Genomic DNA, 19315 nt, shown 5'->3' on the forward strand with positions numbered 1-19315 from the left:
TATCAGCCCATGTAAAAAGTCACTCTCCCTCCTTTTTTATAAGCCCCCTTTCAGTACTGGAAGGTCAGTGAGGTCCCTCCAAAGCCTTTTCTTCTCCATGCTGAACAACCAACTCTCTCAGCCTGTCTTCATTAGAGAGATGCTCCAGCACTCTCATCATCTTCATAGCCCTTCTCTGGAGTGTTCTAACAGGTCCATGTCTTTCCTGTATAGAGGGTTCCAAACTTTGGCACCTTGCCCCAAGTGGGGTTTCACAAAGGCAAAATGGAGGTGGAGAATCACCTCTCTCAACCTGCCAACCACATGGTTTTTTTGATACAGCCTAGGATACGATTGGTCTTCTGGCTTATGTCCACTAGAACTCCTAAGTCCTTCTCTGCAGGGCTGCTCTCCATGAGTTTTTCTCTCAATCTGTATTCAAGTCTGGGATTGTCCTGGACTGGGTACTGGACCTTGAACTTGAACTTGTTGAACCTCTATTATGTTCTTGTGGGCCCACTTCTTAAGTCTGTCCATTAAGCCCCATAGACTTGTGGCTACTCAGTTTCATCAAGGTGTCTCAAACCTGCTCTTCACTTACAGTGGGAGGCACTTCTCTCCCCCAACCATATCCTGGAGGTTTAGGGATTTGGGGTGTGTGGGAAGCCAGTGAAGACTTAGGCAAACAATTGCTTGAGCACCTCAGCTGTCTACATATCTATAATCACCAGTTTTACCTTCTTATTTGCCAAGGGTGGTGGGTGGTACAATCTCCTTAGCACAATGAGGAACATGAATAACTGCTAGGCTAACTCCATTCTCAAATCAGAGTCTGTTTAATACAAAGGAAAGGACTTGTAATTTCTGCTGAGCAAACTGCAGAGGAATTGATGGTAAAAAGATAAAAATCAGATACATGATGTATTGCAGATTTCACCTTGATATCATTCAAGTTGGGAAGAAATGGCATAAGATAAGAGAAACAACAGCAAAATAGTTTTCTACAAGTGAATATCCTCAGGTTATAAAGCTCACCTTGTTCAACTTGGCACAATTTAATTACATTAGCAAGGAATATCAGGTAAGTCATTGTATAATTAGGCAAATTTGAGTAGTTAAGTCAGCAATTACCAGCACAACTGCATTCATAAGTTGTAATTTAATTGTTTTATTGAGTACCATTGCTCTGTATTAGCAAAACTATCACATTTCAGGTAATTGTAATGTACCAGCATGACAGGAAGTTAATAATACGTGTATGCATATTCCTTGTTTTTCTGCAATATTGTAATGAGCTAGGAGACTAGAAATAGCTGATCAGCAATTTCTTGAGTTGTGCTCCTGTATTACCATTCCATACAATGCCACTAAAAGTAATTCAGCTGGCTAAGGATAAGCCCAAGCAAGTCAGAAAAAGAAACTTCCATCCTTTATCTCCATCTCATCTGTTTCAGTAGCCTAGAGCATCTCTTCCTGGAGTTTCATATGTCTCCTCATCATCATGACAGCTTCACACAGGAAAAACACCCCCAGCAGCTGCCTCGCTCAGTCCGGTGACTCCAGGTCAGTCCATATCTATATGCTGGACTACACCACTGCAGAACAAATCTCGTCCTAGAAGCTGACAGAGCATGAAAGCCAAGGACTTGAGACAGCCTATCATCAGCTCTGGAGTTAGTGAAGACTGGTTCCTTGGACAGCTGTGCCAGAGGTGCTGGAGGATAGGAGTCTTAGCAAACTCATCTGTGCAAAACCACATTCTGTTGTTTCCCAGTCATTTAAATGTTACTGTCTGGCCTCTCGGATGAAGAGTTATGTTTTTGTAGGACTCCTACTATAAGGAAGAGGGCAAACTATTATCCCTTGCGAGGAAATGATGGGATTTATCTCAGGCTAGGTTTCTGAGGAGGGTATTAATGCTCTCATAAAATAGAGTAAATTTTACTCAAAGTTCCTGAGCAAGTTCTGGCACATGAGACCAGCAGAGGATATCGGAACATTTTTGTGCTTTGAAAGTGTCAAGGCTGGCAGGAGGGACACTTGAACTTACAGTCACTGTTACAGACAACTCAATAACATTTCTCATCTGAGGACACCAAACCTTAATGTGCATTAAAAGGCAAGAAATTGTTTCTGCAGAATAAAAAACTGAGCCTCAGAGGCATAACTTATTTGAGGACAGTTAAAGGTTGAGGGCAGGGCCAAGTCCAAGCCTTCAGTCACACGTCACGGTCCCATGATTTTTTTTACAACATTGTTCCATCAAAATAAAATAAGTAGTGATTTCCTCTCAGTTCAAAAATGTTTCATGGGAACAATTCCTTCCCCTTGCCAACAGAACTATTCAGACGTAAACCTACTGTGACCAAAAGTCAAACCATCTTAATAATGTGAATTGCTTTAGGTCAGTTGTTTCTATCTTTCTTTCTGCTTTACCTCTTGACAGAAGTCTGCTTGACCTCTTCCAAACTGATTTCGAACAGAAATTGTAGCAGTGCCCCATAGAGGCCATTTTGATTTGAAGATTGCAGGAGACAGATAATAAAGTTTATAAAATTGGCAGACTGCAAATAGCCACATGGTGTTATTTAATGTTTCTTCTGTTCCAAAGGGTCACAGGGATCATCTTCCAGTTCTTTTAGGTGGAAAATCAAGTGCTAAGGAAAAGAACATTTTTGTCAAATTCACTTCACTGCTGAAGTACTGAAAAATGCAGAAAATTCTTATCACTAATATCACTAATAACTACAACATACTTTGCTGAACCATGACTAAAAATAAATTGATTAATAAATACTCCTAATAAGAATTGAAATTTAAAGAAAACCCTAATGTCTTTCCCTCCATGAAAAGATAAGGTATAAGAAGGTATTTTCTGGCAACTGCTGCTTCTTCATTCTCCACCACATGGGATGGGGGAAAGGATGAAAAAGGCATAATCGAGATCATTTGTGGATTAAGTTAGTTTAATAGGTAGAGCAAAAGCTTTGTATGCACACAACATATGAAAAATTCCTTCAGTATTTCGCAAATGCTCAGCCATCCCTACAAGATCAGGGCTCCATAACATGTTACAGATACTTGAGAAGACAAATGTTGAATGCCCCCCTTTCTCCTTCTTCACTGAGCTTTATATGCTGAGCATGATGTCATATGGTATGGAATATGCCTTTAGTCAGCTGGGGGCAGCTGTCCCAGCTGTGTCCTCTCCCAGCTTCTCAAGCACCCCTTGACTTCTCACTGATAGGGCATTGTGAGAAACAGCACTCCATAGCAATAATGAAAACATCTCTGCCTTACCAATACTGTTTTCAGCACAAATCCCAAACATCACTCCACACAAACTACTACCAAGAAATTTAACTCTTTAATCTAAAGGCAGCATTTCTAATTACAAAAAAATAAGAAGAAGCAAAGTTCAACTCCATATCCACTCTTTCATTTGGGGGCTTTAGTTTTTTTAAATATTTTCCACCATCTAATGAGTTTCTTCATGGCTACAAATCATTATTGCATCCTTCAACCCAAGTCAAAGTCTAAAGGTGTTTCACCTTCAAAGGGCTTAGCATGTAACTAATCTGATTGAATTCTAAGATAGGAAAAATTACAATACACATATAGGCCTTGTACATTTCTGACCCTACCTAAAATTTCTGATTTTTGTATGCCTGCTACTTATCCCAAATCACACATTGTTTTTATGTCAAAAAGCATTTTCATTAAAAATGTGGAACCTCTATTATAGGCATGCCACCTTTTGTCTGCAGGCTGAAATTAAGTTATTAAAAGTGGCTGAAAAATGTGACTCGAGATTTTACAAGCAATCAGAGACTGGTAGGAGGTGTAAATTAGAAAGATTATGACACAGACCTCTGTAAATTCTTGTACTAACTAATTATGAGCGTACAAGGTACATTCTTTTTTCTGTACTTCTTTCTGCAGAACAGTATCAGCAACCTGGCAAAAATTTATGCTCCAGGGAAAGGTGGATTGGAAAGATAATTGGAGAGAGAAAAAAACATTAATAGCATACAAAATCCTCTGCTGTTAGGATATTGATACAAATTAGGTCCAGGATCAGGAGTGACTGAAAGATATTGTCATTCTAGTAACATTCATGGACATTGTAATCTGAAGTTTGGTTCCTAGAGCTCATTAATTAACACGTCTGGTTTGGAAATCTGAAGAAACAGGATGAAAAGTGGAACTGGAAATCAGTTAGGGGCTGCCTGGCTACTCCAAACACGTTCAAACCATACAGATACTAAAGAAATACTTTGAGAGTAACTTATATAGTGCTTCAAGTCTACCAGCAGACCATTTGACATCCATCATTGCTGCTTTCAGATGAGAACTGGATATTTGTATTTGTTTGAGGAAGAATTATGCAACTTTGAGAGCCAAAAATTCACTGTCATGTGAAGACCATGCTTTGTTAGGCAACAACATCTAAAGTGGACTCTCTTCTGCAAGGGCATTTATAGTCCCATTTTTAATTGTTGCCAGCACACATCTCTCAGACTTCATCCAAGGATGAAGCTTTGGTTGTAATTTTCATCTAGTGGGGTTTATACACAGTGTCAGACACCTGATGTTCTTTGTGTAGTAAATGGAGTTTGTTCTGAAATGAAAACTGCTAATTTTCAGAAATACTTAAATAATGAGAATCCTGTAACAATTAAGTGTTTACTGAACCAGGAAAGATAATTATGTCACTATATGTATCCACAGGTCTCACACCCTTTTAATACAACTTGGAAACTGGACAAAGTCTAAGAAAGGTAGAAAGGAATATTGAAACTCTGGAGCAGATCTCAAGTACGGAATGACTGACTGAGTAGACTAAATTTCTGCACCATGGGCAAGAGACAACTGAAGGTAGATCAGCTGGTGAATAAAAAACTCTGAATAAAATGCAGAGGATAGAGAGGGTTTGACTATTCACTCTTTTCCATTACAGGCATCAATAGTATCAAACGAAGAAAGCAAAAGCACAAATTAAGAGGAAGTTCTTCAGGCAACAAGTAGTAGAACTACCCGTTCAACACCCTACCAAAGGACCTTGTGTCTGAAAAAGGTTGTTAGGAGTTCAAGAGGAGACTGGATAAAAGACTCAGAAGAAAGAACCATGAAGGCATTTCTAAATGGACAAACCATATCAGAAAAAGATCTGCTCTGAACGTGGTCCAAGAGTAGGGAAGTATGATACATGCTTTGCTGGAGACAGAAAATGGGACTAGATTGGATCTGTGAGTAGGACTAGTACAGCTGTGCTTATCAATTCTTTTCATGCTTCACTTCCTTGTGTATGTTTCTTTCCATAAAGTTACACTACACATCTTTCGAGAGTTCAAAGAGCACTTCCCTCAAAAAAGCTACAGGCAATAATCTTTCTCAGGTTTCAAATTAAGCTGTTTTGCCACAGTGTCCATGCTTACTCCTCTCAGAAAGAGTGCCACTGCAGAGATTTCTCTGTCTTAAGACCACCTGAACACATTAACTTCCTGATTCCCTGTATAGAATAAATACATTATTTTTATTTATGGTGTTGATCCCCTAAGCACTTTGTTCTCAGGGGATTGCTCCCTTCCCCTGAAGCAGAGTGGAGGAATGACACTGTTTGAGGAGATATAAGGAAATCATAAATTTTTTTTGTCACCAGAGGATGGGATGAATAAAATTTACGTAACATTAATCAGTTGTTACTGTTATTATTATCAAGTAAGCTCAGCTTTTACCTCAGGCACTTTTCAGAGACTGCCTTCTGTCACACTTTGCAAGGCTAACAAAGCACACTTAGTAGAACACTGTAATGGTATCACCTTTCCAGATCTGGAAAGCTGAGCTGTTGCAAGGATATTATGACAGAATTGGTTGTAGGTGTAAAAGTGAGGGGAAATGGAGTAGATGGATGCCAACAGCTCCTAAATTTTAAGGTTCTTGCAGAACATGCTCAGCTTCCAGTTCCTAATGAGATATGCAATGCTTAATATGAGCTCTAAACACGGTATCGAGAGGGCAACCGGACATGTAAGAATAAATGTTGTTATGGAATTCTCCTGTCAATCATAAATTTCTTCATATGTCTTTTGATTATGACCCTCTGCTAACATTACTAGTTTTGATCTACTGTAAGGGCTAATTAACCTCTACATGTTAGGAAGAACAAAGGGAGTTTAAAATAGTACCTGAGCCAGTACAATTGGACACAGCTCCCTTGCTCAAAACTGAGTGACTAATGTCAAAGCAGAAGAGAACAAGGAAAGAAGCATGAACAAAAAGAGCATCTGGTCCACCACCAGGGAAGAAGAAAGGGCACACCAGAGGAGATAAGAAACCTTGCTGGGAGGATGCACACAAGCCAAAAAGGAAATTTCTACAGGAAATGTAGAACTCGCATTCACACAGCTCATCTCTACAAAAACCTAATCCTAAACTCATCTCATGAACATAAACCTTAGCAAACCATAGAGAGAACTCTGCTAGACCAAACACTGGCAGAGACAGGAAGACAGAGCAAAGGAAGAAAGCCTTGATTGCACCGGGATATTCATCCAGTGTCAGAATATGCATGATGTTGTACAGAGCTTGACAAGAATTTTCTGATCCTTGAATTCTGCCACAGCTTCTGTAGTAAAATCCATTGCTACCCTTGCCTTTATTCTCCTTTACAGTGTGCATAAGGTTGTTTCATGAACCCATGTCACAATTAAAAATCACCATCATATGTGAGTTTCACAGGTGGTTAAGTTCTAACCCATGTGTTGAACAGAAAATGCACCCTCTCGTAAAGTGTATTAGCGGCTGCAGAGGTTAATGGTAATGGGAGCTAATAAATATGTGCTCTCTTGATCATCATCTGATGGATTTCAGATGAAGTAGCAGAATCTTGTTTTTTTCTGGGAAGTTTGGATGAACTGTGAAGTCACTTGTGGAACACAGAAAGTACATGTGGAACATGTGGATGAGGTTTTCATTGTGACAGATGTGATTAAACTACTGTATGATGCAAACTTGTGCTGACATAAAAGATAAGGCTTTTAAGCTCTGCTGAGAGATGTGTGGAATCTTTTAATAAGATGCTTTATAATTTTCTTTGTTTTTTCTCTATTTACCACTCACACTTTCAGAATTCATTCTGGGAAAAAAAATAGCAGCCATGATAACTCCTGATTTTATGAAGATGTGCATCCTTGACTACTTACCCTGAGCTCCTGGATTCATGTGATTAGTTGAATATCTTTTGTTTTATAAGTAGAGTTTATTTCGTATTCTCATGACAGGATTAAAGAAACAACAAACCTACCGCTTCCAAAAAGAACCCCACTCTGCTCTGAAGATATAACTAGAGAGACAATAGACTTCCTAGACTACAATCCAAAAAGTGACAGGAAGCATGGGAGTCACCTCCTGTAAAATGTACCCCAAATTTACATATTCTTACATATTGAAGTACATAATTTATTGTTTCCTGAAAATATCATCTGAATAAAGTTGCACTTCAGTATTTTTGAAGAGCAGTTGCAGAGATTTTTTTTTTATGAAACCTACCCACAGTACTTGCAATGAAGATTACTTTCTATGAACAGAAATTCAGAATAAGACCAATGTGTTACCAGTTGTTGTGGTGCCAGAATTTGACAACTACAGCTGATACAGCATTGTGTCACTTTCAAGCCAAAGTTTTTGTAGAGATGGAAGAGTCTTCAGTCAAGAAACCTGATGAATTGATTCCATTGTGATACATGGGCAGAGTGAAAGCAGCATACTAGCCATTACTGAGATGAGATTGGGGAGTTAGAGGAGAGGAGGTGGAAAGGAAGAGCAATAAAATCAGGGAAGTTAAAAAAAAAAGGAGGGGATGAGTGGAAAAAGAGAAGGAAGAACAGATAGTGTTCATTCAAAAAGATACAAGAAAAGACCGGGGCGAGGGTGGGGTGGGGTGGGGGGCGATAAAAACAAACAGACAGAGAAACAAGGGAATGAAGAGAAGGTAAACAGAAAAACAGAAGAGAAATTTATGTAAGCATTATTTTTGAATTTACAATCCATCAGAGTTGACTGAATTATCAGTTATTTACAATGGGATACCAGGGAAGATATTTTCTATTAGTTTATGTAAAAATTGAATGCACCTGCAAAAGGGATGAAAGGGCAGCTGCATTGGAAAATACCTACGCAAAATCATTGTCCAGTCCCAAAGCCTTTTTTTTTTTTTTTTGGCAGAGTTTGGAATTTTCTGGTTTTCTTTGGAGGAGAGCAGAGAACTTTTTTTTTCTTCCCATGAGAGAATAGGAGCCATGGGAATATTTTTTAAAGTAGAAGTATAAAAGGTATATAATCACAACTATTTCATAAATAATCTTGGTCTTTTTCAGACAAAAAAGTAAAGATACATTAATTATCTTGCATTACAAACATGCAAAACAAATCCAAGGCAAATTCACAAGTATGTGTTCAGTGGGTTTCTAAATTAGGGCTTTATCCGTCCAGGTGCTTCCATCTTTCAAACAACACAATATAGCTCTGACATTTCAAGCAGTAATGTGCACAGGGAAATTAAATTACCCATTGATAAATGTGGATTCAGTTACTCATTTGACAAAGCAGTATCAGAATTGTCAAGTGGGAAATAAAATATGTGTTACTTGTGTCCTCTCTCTAGCAAGTCAGCATTGGCTCATGAAGTACCACTGGCAAATGTAGCTGCTGGTTCTCACCCTCTGTTTCAGGCCATTGGCCACAGAAATGTAGAGAAGTTTGCTGCAAGTGAGGATAAGCTTCCCTGGGAAAAGTGTAGACTCAGGGGAAATCAATGTCCATTCAGCCAAGATGGGATACACTGAGGGGCAGTGATCAAGAACATTCTCAGCAGAGAGGCAAACTGCATGATTTCAGTGGGGTATTTGGAGTAGAAATTTGTGAAGCACATGGGCTTGACTCCCAAAAGAGCTTGAAAGTAATAAAGAGTCATAAGGGGTTGAAAATTTTATTGCAGTCTAAGCTGAGAGACTCTTCCTGCATAAATTAGAAGAAAGGTCAGGCTTTCTTTACTAAACTCTTGCAATGTGTACAAATCAACTAGACAGCACTTATCTCTGTTTAATTTCTATTTTGATATTAAAAGTAAGACTGCTGAAAAGAACCCAAACAAACAAACAAGCAAACAAAAAGAAATACCACAAACAGAAAAGCACCCGAAACCCAAACAAAAAGCAGGGCGGGGAGGGGGGGAAACAAAAAAAGAAAAAAAAACTAACAAAGCCACCAAGCTTCCAACAGGAAAATTAAGAAAATTTGAGAAAGACTTATCAGGAGACATTTCACCATGGAAAACTGATTTAATGAATTAACTTTACACACATGCTTTAGATGAAAGCACATATTTGTTCCATATTCATCAGATAACTTGAATCTGTACCACACAGTGATTTAGTAGAATCAAGGCACACATGCAAGATTAAACATAGGTTCAAATATTTTGCTGAATCAGGGCACAGTTTAGGTATCAAGGAAATGCCATTCTGCTCTCAATCAGTAAATTTGATAGTGATATGCAGGTTACATCCCTTCCATGCCTCTCAGTTATCATCTGTGGGAGTACCATAGTGTTACTCTGACATGCAGAGATCTAATGAATACTTCATGAACCTCTCAGTTATTATTTAATCACAGCTACTTTATGAGTTGATGGGATTTGTGTTGATATGAAGGGAAAATATCACAGCACTTTCTGAAACATAATAGTGAAAACAAAACTAAAACTAAACAAAATATTAAAAATATAAGAAGTGCAGAAGAGAAATATAAAGTAATGGCTGAAAACTAACTAGATCTTTGAAAGATTTTATCAGAAAGACCTTTGTAAAAGCATAAACAAAGTGCTCATTTCTATGTTATGACACTACAGTTCATACTTATGTAGAGGATCAACTTTTTCCACAAATATCCCATGAAAACTGCTGATTAATCTGAGTTTCAGGGCTAAAATTATATGCAAGAAGAATGCATAAGGAAAACATTTAAAAACTTGACCTAAACTGCCATTATCTTTTTTTCTAAACTTTTTTTTTCACCAAGAACATGAGTAGCAGAATGGAAACTAAAGGTAGAATAAAATTAAATCTTTACCTACTAAATTCATTCCACCAAAGTTAACAGCCCAATTATTAACTCTGTGGTTAACAAATTTAATAATTCAGTTATCTAAATTAATTGGATCTGAGATTTCTTCTTCTAAACTATTGTTATTATGACCAATTTTATGCAAAACTAGTCAATACTTCTGATTTCATAACATCCATGTGGCAAGTCCCAGTTCACTGTGCTCATACTGCATTATTTATACTGTTGTAATAAGGCCTGATCTAAAGCTCTTTGAAGTAAATGAAAAGACTCCCACTGACTTCAAAGGACTTTCTATTAGGCTCTGAGTATTTCCTTTGCAAGGTTTTTGTACTCGATAATATCTGATACGGTAAAATTTGTGCCCTCTCTCTCCCCCTCACTCCCACCCTGGGTGTTATTTTTTATATTTATAGGTTATATGATTAACTGGGTTTTTTTTGTTTTATACAAAGGCATTTTTTAATAAAGGAAAATGTTTTAAAACAAAAGTTTGAAAAAATATCATTTCAAGAGTGTCAAGTTCAAGTATTTTGGAAATAAAAAATTCATTTTGTAAAGGCTGAGACATTTTAGGTATTCAATAAAATACTTACTCAAGATTTCAGCCTCTTTTTTTCTGCAGGGGTTACTTGGATTTGTACATAGATTTATCTTCCCCCAAATATAGTTCTATTAATGAGTTTTTAATGGGTGCCCAATAAAATGCTTAGCCATAAAAATCCAACTGCTGATAATTTTAGTGGAAATCAAACTTTTGTAATTCACAGAAATCCTTGCCCCTATTAGTCTTACTGTCTGTGATAAAGATTTTTAAACAGGTTCCTTTGGACCTGCTCAAACTCCTGTGTATCTTGACTGAGTTTTATAACTTTTGTATTTCACAATGAGTCTACCTTTGTTTGATACCTGGGGGATGTATAGCTCCCTGTCTTTTCCTTCCTTCTTCTAAATTTAAGTACAGGATTCACATACAGCTTATGCTGAAGTATTTAGCAGGTTGTAGCCTGGGCTGGTAATCTTCCACCTTATCTCTTTTTTGTCTTATGTGTAGTTAGATATGGATGTTAGCAAAATTTAAGAATATTTTACTTCCCCTTTTTGTGCAGTTAGATCCTCCAAAATAATTTGGAGGAGGTTGTTTACCCTGCAGTACACTAGCAATCTTCATAACATTTTCATTATTTTCCATTAATTATAGGACATCATTTTTCATGAGCAATTTTCAGGCCAGCAGCTTCTGGAGGATGTATTTTATCTCTTAGATAAAAAATCTTGAGCAAATGCAGACCAGTTCTTTTAAGATCAGCAATAAATGAAACTATAGGGTTTGTTTTCTTTTACTTCCACTAGATAAATGCCTGAATGCCTTGATGTTTAGATTAGTGTGCTACAATTTAAAGGGTATGATCCAAAGTGTACTGAAATCAATAGAAATCTTTCAATTGATAAAAATGGACTTTGGGTCTGAATTTAACACATCCAACAAATTAATTTCACTTACTGTCAATCTGATGTTATAGATTAATTTCTCTAATGTGGAAATTGTGAGGTAACAATTTCAGTTTCTAGTTGTTAAAAGAGTTATGAATAATTTATAATGAAATCATGAGTAGAAAGCATTTATAACAGAAAGACCCATAGGAATAAAAGACACGAAAGAGACACTTCCTAGACCTAGAAAAACACTTTGGATGTGTGCCCCTCTTTCTAATGTAGTTTTCTGTGGTAGTAGGCACTGTCATGCAGATCAAATGGCACAATGACCCTGGCTTACCTTCTCTCCCACGGTAAAGACAATGTCAGATAAAAGGCACCTTTTACAACACGTGCAAAATAATGCTGAGTCCAGTCAATCCCTAAATAGAGCAAAGCAAAGGAGTGGAAAATGTGGTTAATCAAGGACTCAACAACCCTACATGCTGCAGTTCCATCCTGGAATTTACTGGTGCCATCCTTTCTCATATGTTTAGAACCTCACAAGTGTGCTGGCTTTCAGCCAACATGGTGACCCCTCAACTTGATCACTGACAACAAGCAAGCCTCATTTCCAAACTGTTCCTATAGCACCAGCTAAAGCTGACAGTCTGCTGGAAACTGTCTCTGATAAACAGACATTCCATTCTGGTCACCTGGCTGGATTGACACTAACCAATTCAACTACTTTGGATCGGAAGATGGCCAAAGTTTCAGTTCTTTCATGTATTGATATTATTTTCTCTCCTATAGATCTGGAGGGATGTTACCACAAGCAGCCAACCTGGAATTGTGTTTAAGACTGTGGAGGTTGATATTTGTTGCTGCTGAGCACCAGGACAGTGCACACTGATTCATGGAGGAGAGAAATATCATTCACACAAAGCTTCCTCCAGCTGTATATGCGATTTATCACCTTCACTCGTTATTACTCAAAAAGAGAGGACAAGCTCAGGGCATGGTCACCATGTTCACCCTTTTAACAATTTCTAATTTACCAAACTCAAGATATTTGTTCCTGCTTTACAATGGCCTTGCAATGAAACAGGCAACTAAAATCATTCATTTCATGTTATACATTCCAAGACTTCAAACAACCGTCATGTAGTCACAATAGACCATCAAAAGTAACTTGTGTACAAAGCATTGGAAATTTCACCAGAATAAATATATTCATCTACCCTACCTGAATGGCCCCAAAAATCTAATAAATACAGAAATATATATAGGAAAGGAAGACAGAATTAAGATGCCCCTAATAGCTCCATTTGCAAAAAACAGTGCCCAAACATTTTGCAGAATCAGAGGATAACTGAAGTGGGATGGAACCTCTGGAGGCCATGAAGTCAACCTTCCCTACACAAAGCAGGGTCAGCTAAAGTAGTTTGCTCAAGGCTCCATTCATTACCTTTTTTTAAGATCTGCAAAGGTGGCATCATCACTATCTACAAAGCTTATTCCCATGTTCAATTAGCCAATAGGTTTTTTCTTTACACAGAATTTTGTGTATTTCAATTTGTGCCTATTGCCTCCTGTTCTGTAACTGGATGCCTCTAAGAAGAGTCTTGCTCCACCTGCCTTAGTTTTCCCTATCAGGTATTTATACACATTAGTTTGACTTTCTAGAGGAATAAATCTTGATAGCTATATCTATGTGGCCAATTTGTCTCACTCTCTCTTTTGTATTGCAGCTCTATCCTCAGACTACATGACCTGAAGGTCTAATGAGCAAGACTACATCTTCCATTTAAGCCTTCTACTGTTCCTTTTACAGCTTTGAGGATCATGCTGCGCAGTTCATTCCATCTTCATGTTCTTTGCTTTCCTTTTCTGCAATTTGAGGATGAACTGCTTTGGTATCTTTGGCTGAAAAGTGCTAAGGAACAGTATAGTATTTGCCCCATGTCTATCTTTTCTGAATAACATCTAGCGTGTTTACCAAAGACCGGCTGTCATGGAAGTTCTGGGAAACAAAAGAATGTCAAAACATCAAGACCTTGAGAGGAGGCCTCAGAGGTGAGGAGATTAATCATCTTCCAGACTGCATGAAAAATTGGACAAAGAAATCCACAAACATAAGGTTGAACCATGAAGAACTCCCTGGTATCTCTGGAACCATCCCTCCCAACAGATGTGTATCTACTATCAGCTTAAAAACCATCAATGTCTCTTCCTTCCTACATCTCATAACTTATTGCTTGTGTCAATGTTCCTGGAACAGAAGTTTTTCTAATATTCAAGTGAAATTTCTGTTACTGTGATTACAGCCTGCAAATCCTCGTCCCATTCCTCATAAGCAAAGCACCATCTATCCTCTCACTCTCTTACATATTTTGAAGACAATTATCATTACTCCTTTTTCTACAGAATTTTGACTTTATCACCTCATTTCTTCTTCTAGGATGTTTTGGAATATCGCCTGTCATCCTCTATCACATCCAGTCCCTTTTTTAAAGAGCAAGGCACAAAACTACAACAGCATTAAAAGTGGGACTTTGCTCCTACCAAGAAGAATGGAAGTTTTACTGAGAATGCTTTCCACATGGCAACCCTTCCTGGAAGTATCAGATGTGTCCTGCTATTGGGAGAACAAAGATGGAGAGCCTTCAAACAGGATGACTAATGTCCTGTTGCTCTGGCTTATAAAGGAGCTATGATAACAGCACTCATATTTTCACACATCTACATGATGAGGAGGATGGCAGTTTTCTGAAAATGCATGGTAATTTGAGGAGAAGCTCCTTCTAAAGCATCATTAATCACTGCTTTTTAAGATGAGTAATCTCTCATCCATCAGAATGTTATAATAAGACACATCTCAGTCAGTGTAGAAATACAGGTTATCCATGACAGACATCTTCATCCTTCCTGAAGTAAGAAATACATTCTTTATAAGCCCAGTGCATCACTCCGTAGGTAGGGCAAGCAGATCAGCAGCAGAGTGCTCAGCAACACAAAATATGTCACAGAGACTTTAAGACTCCAAGTACTTGCAAAAATTCATTATGGGTACCAGTGGTTAAAATAGATCAGAATAGGAGTGGGCACTGACTTGTTTGATTGGTCATTTTCAAAGATTTTGATGCCAAGCTGCAATGAAAATTCTTGCCCTTCTTCTGAAGGGCCCTTCTTGTAAAAGGGCAAGAAGTTTCATTGCAGCTTGACATCATCAACATGAAGATGAGACCCCATCCATAAAAGCAACCTTGTCTGTGGGTGGGTACATGCATACATGGAGAATTTAGTGAGTTTTTGTGCTAATGCAGTTTTATTTGGTAATGGTTTCACTTCATCATCCACCAGGCACTAGAATTTGAGCTGAGAGACAAACCAGAACAGAGTTTAAGAAGCACAAGTGAGCTGGGCCTGGCTTTGCCAACTTGCAACACACCAAAAAGCGATATCTAGTCCTTGTACTTGATCATCTTCTTGAAAACAGAGGACTCTACAAATATAGGCTTTTTAGTACTTTTTAAATTATTATCCTCAGAGCTCTCTAACTTGATGGTGTTTTCTAGCCCAGTTTTGAATAGATGGAGGAACAGGAGATTTAACACAAGTGATCCTCTTATTTGGCATGAAAGACCTTGACTCAAACTGTAAACGACATCTGCACATCTCATTAGTCTCTGCCTTTGAGGTGTACATAGCAGAGAAATTATTTGTTATCTCCAGCACCCCCATAGCTTCTTTAATGAGAAGACTGCAGCTGAGAGAAACAGGTACAATGTCATGAGTGCAAATGGCTTTATCCAAAGTCCAATGCAGGCTATACTGATTTTGTACATCAAACACTGTGCAGGGAGCCTTTGGTATTTTTCTCAAGAGTATCTGTTTTTTGAGTCCTAGGTATCTGTAAGCACCAGCCTTTCAGTGTAATAAAATTCATAAAAATAAACAAATTCCTTTGGTAACTCCTAACATGCTACATTTGGCATTATCATTTCAAGTTTTTTAAAAAGGTTTAAGTCTATGGTGTGCAGTTTGAGGAGTATTACAACCAGCACTGTAAGTTTGATGACAGATGTAACCTGAGACATAATACTTGTTTCATGCATACATAGTAAGCCTGGCTCATGGGATCCACACTACCCAAGAACAATTGAACACAGACCCTCTGTCTGCACAGGTGTCTTCCTCCTCTGTGTGTCAGAGCCAAAATGCAATCATTTGCTCTCTATCCTACGTATAATACATCCCTAACCCTGTTCAAAGTATTGTTTTGAACAAAAAAAAAAAAGAAGATAATAGTTTCTGTAAAGACTCACTATTAAAACTTGCCCAGTTAGCTAATACAGTATTATAGAACTGCAGTGATGTTATCATTGATAATCTGACATCAAAACCATATCCCTCCTCCAAGACCAAATACTGAGCAAGCACTTCTCACTTAGTGCTGTTTAGATTCTACTGTGTCCCATTGGAAATAACTTCGTCTTTCTCATCTCAACCCACAATCTTGGCTCTTCATGTCCTTTTCAATGCCATCATGATTGTGTCTTCATATCACCATGCGCTGCAGTTTTTACAATGTAACCTTGTAAGACACACAGAAAACATGTCTCTTGGGAATAGGATAGGGAAGGGATGTTCTGCATTTGCATGTAATGAGCAATAAAAGATCCTGCAGAGAGTGCCAGAATGAAGCACAGCTTGTCCAAGCAAAATACTTTTTCCCTTTTGTGCTGGCTGTGATGATGAGAGGTTGATTCCATTATCTCATGGGAGAACATCAGTTTGAGATCACTTGAGGAATTTGAAGTCTGTGTGATCCTGGGTGCCATGGTCCTGAGGGAATTGGATTACAGAGTTACCAAAACACTCTCCCTTACAGTTTAAAAGTCACAGCAGTCAAGCAAAGTCCTTGGTGACTGGAGAAATGGGAAACCTCAAACTTGTTTTAAGAACAATCTACCAGTCAGCATCACTTCTGTGGTTAGTAATATCATGGAAGAGGTCCTCCTGAAAGATGGATTGAAGCATATGGAAAACAGAAAAATTATTAGAACTGGCCAACAGGACTTCACAAAGGGTAAATCATGCCTGACACTGCTGTGACTGTATCAGCGGGCAAGGAAAGAGCTATAGATATCATGTACCTGGACTTCTGTAAGGCCTTTGAAATGGTGTTACACAACTACCTTACCTCTAAATTGGAGAGATGTGGCTCAATGGATGGACTGTCAGATGTATAAGGACTTGGCTGGCTGGTTGTCTCCAAAGAGTTAAAGTCAATTGTTCAATGCACAAGTAGGAATCAGTAACGAGTAGTGTTCCTCAAGAGTCTGTACTGGGGCAAGTGCTACTTGGTATGTTCATCAACAATATAGATAATGAGATTGAAGGCATTCCCAGCAAGTTTGTGAATGACAACAAGCTGTGTGGCAGTTGATTCAATAGAAGGAAGGGCCATTCAGAGGGATGTTAACAGGCCCACGTGAATCTTCTAAATTCAAGACCAAGTGCAAGGTCAGGTTGTATGGGTTTATGAGCAATCTGGTCTAGTGGAATGTGTCCCTGTCCATGGCAGGCAGAATGGAACTAGATGATCTTTGAATATCTCTTCCATCCCAAAACATTCTATGATTCTATATGCACAAGTTTGATCTGGCCCAAGTTTTGATTTACCTCCTTCAGGAAAACTCCTACCTTCTGCTTCACCCACATGTATTCTAAAGAGCAGGATTTTTAATGAGAAGAATGTTACTGACACATCTGTGTTTGCACTAACCACTCCTCCTCCACAGTTGAGATGGGGACAGTATTTAAATTACTTTTCTGCACCAATAATTTGAATTCATGTAGCAGAAAATTAATTTGTCTCTTCTCTGCTGAAAAGAACTCAATGTGGATTCCTGTATCCCAGATGGACTAGTAACAGAGAAGAAAAGAGTAACAGCATACCTAGATGAAGAAATAGGATACAGAGCTGTTCCAAAAGACAATAATATTCTTATCAGATCCTGATGGCAAATATTTCCCTGTTGTATTAAGCACAATGCAAGCAAAACTTGGAAGACAAACAAATGGCAAAACAGTAGTGAGTAGAAACATGTTATAATTAACCTATTCAGGCAACACAGGATAGAGCAGTGCTATTAAACAGCAGAAGGGGTGTAGCTTTTCTTCTGATTCTAGCAAGAATACCTCCTTTCCTCTCACTTTTCATATTCTTACATAAATATCTGCTGCTGATCAGCAGCACCCAGGATGAAAATGAGATTGCTGGGCCAGAGAGATCTTCTGCTGCGAGCCACTCTCATATGTTAGTAAGAGAGCATGTTTATACCTAGATGCAGATACATGACCACATGAATACTCTACTTTCAGAGCTGGGCACAAGTTCAGTTTTCTTTGAATCATCGACTACCATAACAGACACTTTCACAACAATCTTCCTGCTCCCTTCCCCATATCAGTCCCACAGTCTGAATTCTGTTTCAAAAAAAAATCATATCTATACTGGCAAAATTTGCACCTAAACCTGAGTATTGAATTGCATTTTTGAAGCAGAACCTGTACCTGCAGATGTCTGTCTTGTGATTAGAGTCAGAACATAAAGGCACATTGCTTGGCATTTCTTATTCAAAATCTGGGTAAAAAGCTACAGGTGCTGATGCCAGTGGCACATAATTTGCTCCTGCAGTGATATTGCCTGATTAACCATCTGCTACAGCATCAAGAATTTTGTTACCTTCAGTTTAACCATGTCACGTTTTCAGTTGATCTGCATTTTGACTTGTGAAAGAATATTGTGCCAAAAACACTAGTTGTTCATAAAGCTGGTAAAACCAGTGAAGATTGTAGCAGGATATGAAAAATGCAAGTGAAAATATTTTCCTTTTGTTTACTAAAAATAACAAAAATACATTTAAAGGGGAACACTTCCTAAATCATCTGCTTATATATATATCATTATTTGGAGAGGGAAGCTTAAAGCGCAGTTATTGAGGTTTATGTAAAAATTAAGCAAGTTCAGGCAGTGAGTAAGGAATTCATTTACTTCTGAAAATATTCAAAAAGGAGCCCAAAATTCAAACTAGCACACAAGTGAAGTCCTTGTAGCAGAGAGGTATAGCACAGTCACAAGGGACCTAAATGGATCAAGAAAAACTGTCCTGTCTAAAGGAACAGAAATATTAATGCCCACATCAGAGTGAAGAACCATTTTCTTTTGTAGTTTCAGCCATTCACACAGCCCTTTCTTGCCTGTAAATTTTTATATATTATCGAACAGATTTGTTTCAAACCATCAGCTTAAGAACAGCAGCTAATGGAAAATAGAAACGGCCTTGGAACAATTAATGGAAGGCATGTGCCATTGGATGAGAAAGGACTGAGGAGCCAGATGGCTGGTGTCAGTTCTGACTTACAGCTACAGAAACTTGCCTGACTTTCCCTGCAGAGAGGAGATTAACTATGGTGAAACTAGATTGTCAACTGTTCTCTCATAGCCTGTGTGTGGCAGAGGGGAGAAAGAAGACATGTGCAGTTATCCTTAGATTTAAGGCCTTTTGTGTACTTTCAGAGCTTAGCAGAGTTATAGGCTTATCTTCACAAGGTGGATAAGCAACATACTGAGCAGACCATACAGTTTCCAGAATAAAACAAAGCATCATCACAATCTGGTCATATTTACTCCATACTCTCCTTAGGATAAAGGGCATTGAGGAGTGGTGCAGAAGAAGTCAGCTGCCCTCTGTCTGTACCAGCTGACAATTGAGACTTTATGGGA

Source organism: Pithys albifrons, chromosome 5 (genome assembly GCF_047495875.1).
Source record: "Pithys albifrons albifrons isolate INPA30051 chromosome 5, PitAlb_v1, whole genome shotgun sequence".
NCBI classification, from domain to species: Eukaryota; Metazoa; Chordata; class Aves; order Passeriformes; family Thamnophilidae; genus Pithys; species Pithys albifrons.